General features: G+C 36.9%; 1 protein-coding gene across 4 annotated transcripts in view; it reads right to left on the minus strand.

Moving 5' to 3' along the window:
- LOC145765986 (uncharacterized) overlaps positions 1-5,719 on the minus strand; it is a 33,540-nt gene extending 27,821 nt beyond the window's left edge. For all 4 annotated transcript variants that reach the window (XM_082577639.1, XM_082577638.1, XM_082577636.1 and 1 more), the window contains exons 1-2: positions 5,283-5,719; positions 102-195 (exon numbers count right to left, since the gene is read on the minus strand). The gene's annotated coding sequence lies outside the window, so the exon portion shown is untranslated. The remainder of the gene's footprint in view (positions 1-101; positions 196-5,282) is intronic.
- Between the last annotated feature and the right edge of the window lie 3,206 nt (positions 5,720-8,925).

The following is an 8,925-nucleotide window of genomic DNA, read 5'->3' on the forward strand; positions in this document are numbered from 1 at the left end:
GATGTTTACTCAAGAAATTGAGGATTTTTATGGTCATTTTCTACAAGTGCATTGACATCTTATATTTGACAAAAACAAACAGATCTAGAAAATTAACTTACCAAAAACTATCAATGCGGTTATACTTATGAGGCTTTGGAACAAGTTTGCGACCATGCACAGCCAGTAAGCAATGTTTGGGTGTTCTATCCACTCCTGAACAAATATAACATACCACCATTTAAAAAATCATTGTCATAAGATTGCAAAGCATGAAAGCAACCTTATGAAAATAGTAGTCATTTTTAATCAAAATTGCTGACTTTTTTTTATTCAATACAATAAGTACATCTAGTTAAGAAATTAAAAAAATTGCACTTGAACAATGAACTTGATTTGATAGCAAGCTGCAGGGTTCGATCTTTACGCTAGTCCGCTAGCCATTGGCTAGTCAACATTTGCGCGGACTAGTAGAAATGTTGCAGTACTAGTCCAACTGGCTAGTAAAAATATTCGCCGGTGAAAAGTTTTGGTTTGCAAAATGGCGATTGGCGACGTCACTCTGAAATACTGCAAAAATTTGCTTGCCAGAGGCGAAATTGCACGAAGAAGGCTGCAAAGTCGGTCAACTGAGCATGTGACTACTTTTTTCTCGCAACGTTGCTAGACACGACAACATGTTGTAGTAATGAGCACACCAGCACGGAGAAGCCAGCAAGCAGCAGTTAGCAAAATTAACGAATATATTAAAAAAAAAAAAATTGAACGAATATTATGTATTGTATCACCCTGGCGAGTGGTGTGTCATCTCGTACTACAGATGCACACAATGTAATATTAAAACATAAATAAATATTAAGCACAACGCATGCCATATTTATTTTATATGTTTTAAAATTGCATTGTTTGCGTCTGTAGTACGAGAAGGTGTTTTTGTGCGTATTGTTGCTCTCTTGTGCGTACTGAAATCTGAAAGCCTTTACTTTAGTTAGTTTCAGTCTAAGCCAAAACACTTATCTTAATACATCATCAGACATGTGAAAAGTCAGTAAACTGGTCGGACTAGTGAAAAATCGTGCGGGCTAGTGAAAACGGGGAGCAACTAGTCCGGTGGACTAGTGAAAAAAAAAGTTAAGATCGACCCCTGAGCTGTTTTAGCTTTTTATAGCTTCATTATTAACTTGATGAAGACAGGTTTGCCAGTCAATTATGTCACAACATGTAGCAACTTTTTCAGTTGTTGATTAAATCTGAGATCGCACACCAGACATATGACTTCTTTCGACCATGCTTCCACAGTTGAAAGACGTGGATCACTTTTGGAAAAATGTTTTCAATCAGTTACATAGTAAAACTAACAGTACTTTTTAAGTTTAACTTTAGTGTGAATATATAAGCGTCCAGCAGACGAATTGTGTAGTAGCACAAACACAACAGCTGTGGCTTGTAGTTGTCAGTAACACATGACTCTTCCGGCTTTCTTCCCAGCATATAGCAATCAAAATAAAGCTCAAAGCAGCACCATAACAACCAACACATCTCTGAAGGATCACAATACAAAAATAGCCTTATTTATCATATCCAAGTTTGCACTCAGTGAAGATTTAGAATAGATAAAGCGGATTGGAAGGCAAGGAAGTTCATTTTCATTTCCACTTTCAGTCATTGCCAATAATGCAAGCAACACACCGTCACAAAATAAAATTTTAGAAATGTGATGTCAAACAACATAGGCCTAATCAAAAAAACACCTTAAGAGCTTTAATGGTTTGAAAGAACTGCAATTTCATTACCATTAACTCTAAAATGATTTCATACATTTCCAACACATTTGCTTCTTTTGTAACTCCTAACTTCATGTACATTCATTAATTTAAAACAATTGAGCTGTTGTTATTCAAACTTTTCTGGAAAAAAAATGCACCACTTGTTTCAAAAATTACTATTTACAAAGAGTAAAAAATAGAGATCATGATGTGCAGACACAGAAATAACGCAAAAAACTCATGGCTTGACTTTAAGCTCATAAAAGAATTGTTAGTAATGTTAATGAATCATTTTTGAACATTTTTATATAATAATTAAAACATCAACCCAGGCCTCTAAGCTCCCGGCAATCGTCGCTGCCGAGCAGTAATTAAGTGGTCTCCAAAACTATCACGCCAGGAGGCCATGTTTAGTCACCGGTTTCCACAAGCCAACATTTCTCAACTTAAATTCGTATTTAGAACTTCAATTCTCCATTTGCATTTGTACATGAAACTTTTTTCGCTTCACTTGCATCCTTTTTGCATAAGGCAAAGTTTCTCACAAGCAAATGACAAACGAGAGATATTGTTGATAAAAGTTTTGTAAAAAGTCTGAGCATCAACCTATATAAACTCGAACACTATCGGGAAGCAGTGCATTTCAAGACCACTGCAAATATGTTTTAGGACCTTGCTTGCATTATTCTTACCAGAGTAAACGAAAAAAAAAAGAATTTGGCCGCCGGAAAAATAAAGCTTAGAGGCCTGCAGCCCTGCAACCTACTTCAAATACTTACAGAGCATGATATGACAAACTCACAAACCATTTGTACCAAATTTCATGATAAAATGAGAAACGAAATACTGCTATTACCATTCATCATAACAGGATATACTTACCATGATGGAAGAAGGCTACTTGCTAAACCAATTTTATATGAACTGGTGATATAACCTATGATTGTAATTTAAAAAAGAATCGCTTCTAATTAAACTGTAAAACTGTTATAAAACTACAAAAAACCTGTAAAACATGTCGACAGTTGAATACTACAGTTAAACATTCAAAATAGTTTCCTGTTGAGCAAACTTAGCATGGATGTATTTGTCAACTGACAAAAATGCCAATCAACCAAGATAATTTTCTTACCTTACACAGAAAACAACAATAACTCAAAACCAGAAATAAATATAGCTAGAGTTGGTTGAAGACCTGGTGCTTAGCTAAAGACCAAACATATTTGTTTGCATCTGAAGCACATGCAAGCAGACTACCTCGTGTATGTTGATTGTTGAACCATGTAATATCCCATGAGATTCAAATGTACAATCACCACAAAAAATGCAATGAATGAAAATCTGCCACTGAAGATATAAGCAACTTTTTTCAACTACAAAGAGTTGCCTGAAACGATTTTTACACTGTCTACTCAGACATGGTTTTTTAGCACAGTTATTTACTAGCTTACTGGTAGTTTGAGGAAATGATTTATAGTATAGGCTATGCTACATTTTTACTATTAATGAGCAGATTTTGTGGATGTATAATTGTACATGTACATTGTGCACATAATAATACTAGCTTTTTGAACACTTGTTTATTCTATTCTTTCCTTTTGTTGTTGCCTATTTCTTGTGTTTATGCTGCATGCTTAACCTTAGGATTCACAAAAACATCTGCTTAAATGCATTGTCATGCTTGAATGACATATAATGACCACACCCTCAGAGGCTGCAGTCGCTATACTGCATAACTAAGTATAATTGTTGCCAAGAAAAAATATGTTGTTTGTTGATATCTGGAAGAAAATACTTTATAATCAAAATACAACCCATTCTTTGCAACAACACTTGCAATATATCTATTTTACAACAGAAAAAAATGTTACTAAGCTTCATTACCTACAAATTTGAACTCACAACCATCGCAAAGTTGAATAGGCTACATTTTAGATTGGTCATTAGCTAATTGTGATTTCTATGGTTGATAGAACAAAATCAATATTAAGTATCGTACAGATGAAAAACAACCACAACCCATGCATTTATAAAAAAAATTTGTAGTCAAATATACAGGATGCAACCTAGTTCATACCCTGAACAGTTCGAACCCTCAGTTCGTACCCTGAAAAGATCGAGAGAAGAAATTAAGAAAACGAAAGTCGCTGATCGCAGTTTCCGCAAACATTTTAAAATTTTCCCCCTGAAAAGATCGAAAGATAGCACAAAACGCTAACCCTCGCTGATCGCAGTTTCCGCGAACATTTTTCTGCACTTTTTGCTAACACTAACTCTAACCATAGACTAATCTATGCTCTAACCCTAACTGATCGCAGTTTTCGCAAACATTTTTCCGTAGTTTCCGCTAACTGCAGTTTCCGCTAATCCTTACCTTAGAGTAATCTATGCTCTAACCATGCTTCAACCGTAACCCTCGCTGATCGCAATTTCCGCAAACATTTTTCCGCAGTTTTCGCTAACCTTTACCCTAACTCTAGCCATAGAGTAATCTATGCTTTAACCCTAACTGATCGTAGTTTCCGCAAACATTTTTCCGCAGTTTCCGCTTAACCTAACTCTAACCATCGAGTAATCTATGCTCTCTAACCCTAACTGATTGCAGTTTCCACAAATATTTTTCCGCAGTTTCCGCTAACCCTCGAGTTGTTCGCGAAAACTCTGATCAGTGACTTCGGCTTTGTGCTATTAAACTGCGATCAGCGACTTCGGCTTTTTTAAATTTTTTTCTCTCAATCATTTTAGGGTACGAACTGTTCAGGGTACGAACTAGGTTGCACCCAAATATACATGTCATGAACATGACTTCCTTTTACCACCCTTCGGCAGTGGCAATGACTCGGTCTAGATGTTTGAGCAGGTGTCGAGCGACTGCGACTCCAAACAGGTGCATAATATTCTGCTGGAGCGTGAATTAGCGCAATGGTGGCAATGCACAGGGTGTCAACTCTGGCGCTCCAGCCTGAGTCAACTATGCGGCCAGAACACATTAGCAAAGCTGTGCGTGTTGAGTATCGTATTCTGTACCGTATTAAATTATTATCGTATGTGATGGATGATCAATACTTCAATAGTATAATTATAGGTACATTTTTCGGAGGTGGTATACAAGTCCCTCACCCCCTTGGTAACTCGTGACAAAGAGGAATTGACCAAAACATGTAGATTGAAGTGTGTGAACAGTAAAGAAAAAGTAAAGTAGTTTCACCCTATACCGTATGTTTGGTCGAGTCCTGTCTTTGTCATGAGTCCCAAGGGGGGGGGGGGGGGAGGGGGACTTGTATACCAGCTCCCATTTTTCTTTTATACAGTAACCTATTTAGTTGTACCTGGTTGCATACTCTAAGATGAAATATTGACTGCTGCAACTTTCCATAAACAATTGGTCACAACAATGTTCTATCCCATTGCAATGAAAGTGCGATAAAACTACTGTAATTATGAATTAATAATATTCTAGATTTATAAGATACCGTAGCCTATTAATTAACAACAAAGTCAATAATTTACACTATAAAATAACATAGTTATACTTACAAACTTTTGATGAAATTCAGGTCATCAACTAGACAAGGCCGCATCAAGCACACAAAATCTATTTGTGCAAGTAGGTCAACAGACAACCTACGGTAAATGATTGAATGTTTGTGCAGCAGTTTTTCGTTTCAAATTGTTGATTGTCACAGACTGTGATAAAGCAGACTTGATGAAACTTCTGCTTTAAAAGCGGACGTCCAATCACAAAAGTTGATCTTTACTGCTGAAGGAACTTTCCAGTTCTTGTTGAACAAAGTAGGGTACTGGTTCACTGCAACACCGTATCGCCGCTTTTACACAAAAGCTCCAACCGATACAGCGTGTTTCTACGCAATACACCACATTATGATATGGTGATAAAATTTGGAACAACTGCACAATTTTTGCTGCAGCTTTCACTTTATTTCTGAATTGAACCAGTGAATTCGGCCTCAAAACTCAACCTTTCCCGATTGAACTAAAGTGAAAAAACTACGAAAAAGCGTGTTCTTGTGAAGAAAAAGGGAACGGTCATTGTGAAGTAATCGATCTAAATCAAGTCGATATTAAATGTTTTTTAGATTAATTTTTTAACTAGACTTTGGTGCGGCTGCTGAATGGTTTGATTCAGTTTGTTTGTATTTCAGACTATCACAACGGAAAAAACAGGTGCAAAACTTAACAGAGAAAGGGGAATAAGTCTATATAAAGTAGATAGCATACTCTTTAATGTTTGTAGATATCAACCAGGGATATCTAGAAAAGGGGATATGAAGGCTCGCAGCGATTGCCTTATTCTCATGACACTACCAGGGCGGTAGTTTGTAGTGCTTTAAACATGTGGTTCTTTTTTAAATCGTAGAAAGTTTTGTAGTGCAGCTGGTACAATGAGCTACAGAAGACAGTTAACAAATGTTGCGTAGAGTATATTTAAAGAATACTTGTTTACAAAAACAGTTGAAAAGTTACAAGTAAGCTGTTTTTTATAACAAAGCCTTTGCAGGAGGCTAGATGCAAAGCAAGTATTATGGGTAGTTGAATTAACAAGCAACCACGAGCATGCTGTGAATATCCAGGCCTGATGTTAATAGCGCAATGCAGGTTGTCATAACAAGATTTATTAAACTACTATCAGTGCCAATTGTCATTTTACGATAAACACAGATTATTTACGATAAACAAAAACCCCTCTATTGTCAGATGTAATAAAAGCCTTCGTATCCCCTTCTTTAAATACCCCTGATATCAACAGCAAACGCTACACTTTATAACCAACCGGAAACCCGTCACAAAAGAAAATGAGAGCTTCATCAACACCATCAGTTAAACCAGCGATTCTCAACCTTTTTTTGCCCACGGATCATATTTAAAAAAAAAAATCCGATGGACCGCTTTGCTATGTCGACACCTCATGAACTCTACTAGTCGAAACTGTATTGAACATAGGTCAGAAAACTCAAGTGCGTGTTCAATCTTTAGTCCTTAATAAAATAATAGGCTACGTAATTAACTAATTCAGTAAACCCTTTTAATTTGCACACACAACTTTAACTACTTGAATACACATAATTTTAATTTCAAATTTTATTCTAACAAAACTTCATGCACATGTAGGGACCAGTGATGAATAAGTTAGTTAGGCTATCCATTTTTTCAACTTTGTGCAAAATGTTTTTCTCTGATAATATTTGCGTTCCTTAAAAAACTCATGTGTTGTGAACTAAAATAATTGATAAATCGTTTTTCACCCAATGACCTACCGCAGCTTTCACCAGTGATTCTGTTCAATAGCGATTGATGGCATTCAATTTTCTCCGTTTTAGCAAAAAGTTACATTATGACGTCAAACCGGTGATTTCATCAACAATAACTTTTAAGAAATAGCATCAGTTTCAAGTTGCTGCGAAGTAACAACTATTCAATATTTCCGCAACTCACCTCTGTGACGAAATCTTACCATAGAGTTCACCCTTGTTGTTTTACAATCGTAAACATATTGTTGAAATTTGCCAATTTTAAATTACCGTACGTAATTAGCCTACTATTGCCTTTTCTTTTAATCCAAAAGTGTTTTACATGCCTCCACACAAACAAGTTTTGCTATAACACATTATTTTATTTCCAAATTCAAAATCCATTAATTCTGAATCGGAGCGTAGTTAGGCCTATGCCAGCAGCGTTTCTTCTGTCATCATGGATTATAAATATTCAATAAGTATGCTGTTGAACGTGAAATTACTTTCAATTCTAAAAAGTCATTTGGTATGTTATTCTCCCCAAAACTTTTATCTTTCATGTGCTCCTCTGCTACATTTGGGTAAATATGAAATTGTGTTCACAGACTTTGTAGAATATCTGGGTGCAGTGGCGTACGCAGGGGGGGGGGCCATTGGGCCATGCCCCCCCCTTAAAAATGGTTTAGTGGTTAACGACGTAGATTAAGGCATTTAATATGTTTTGCATTGCTTTGTCAAACCAATCACTGTAACAATGTTGTTTTATAGACTAAGCCAATGCGAAATACATGGCCCAATCCACCTACCCCACCCTAGGTATGCCAATGTAGCATAGTGTTCTGTAAGCCTATTATAGTGATTAGTGAGAGAGAAATGGATAAAGTCTAAACTAAAACTATACTGGGATATCATAAAGACGTCTGGGATATCAATGGCCAATGGCGTAGCCAAAGGGGGGGGGGGGTTGGGGGTTACAACCCCACTTTGGCACGCGTGTGACGTCACGATATTGAGAATGATGCTTCCAGTCTCTTTATGCTTGGGAATGATGCTTTCAGTCTAAAAAAAACTTGCCTAATTTTAAACAAAACTGCATTAAAAGAGCGAATTTTGCCAATACCAAACATTCAAACATCTCAGCCAGGAATTAACAACAAAACATTGAGACTTAGCTTTATTTCCGAAAAATGCCGAAGAAAACATGATCTTATCCTTTTGCTATGCCACCTGACAGCACCATTTTACAGGAATATTCATAGCCACATTTTTGTTGAAAATGCTCTCAGAATGCACCAAATTCAAAGTAATTTTTCAAAATTTTCTGGGGGAGGTCCCCCAGACCCCCGGCCGCTGGGTGTCCTCTTAAGAGAAAGCGCCGACGGGCTTTGCCCGCCAGTCGTCAAAAACTCCCCTTTAAAAATTCCTAGCTACGCTACTCTCAATGGCCCCCCCCCTTGAGAAAATCCTGCGTACGCCACTGTCTGGGTGTATTTATTGAGGGTTCTCTCTCAGATGAAAATGATATTTCAAGGCAGGTACACTGTCAATACTGGGCTGCAAACAATGCAAAATCTCATTTTGCTAAATGCTCACCCGCTGTAAAAAAACATTGTATTTCGGTCTTATTGTAGCCTATGTCGTTTTATGCATCCCAGTTGTGGAACAAGTTTAGATCTTCCAGTATAAAACGATTGCGTGTGGCTTACAATGATTCTTTCAGGATATTGCACAATTTGCCTCGTTATGTCAGTGCCCGTGACCGTGAATATCAAGCAATGAATAATATAACAACGTTTGATGCTTTATTGAGAGAAAACATGTTTTCGTTTATCAACCGTTGCACACACTCCACAAATCGCTTTATATCAGACCTGATGTCATCTGATTGTTTTTATCGTTCTGAATACCTTCAACTCTTCCAACGCTCA

The sequence above is a fragment of the Aplidium turbinatum genome, chromosome 3, assembly GCF_918807975.1.
Source record: "Aplidium turbinatum chromosome 3, kaAplTurb1.1, whole genome shotgun sequence".
Lineage (NCBI taxonomy): Eukaryota > Metazoa > Chordata > Ascidiacea > Aplousobranchia > Polyclinidae > Aplidium > Aplidium turbinatum.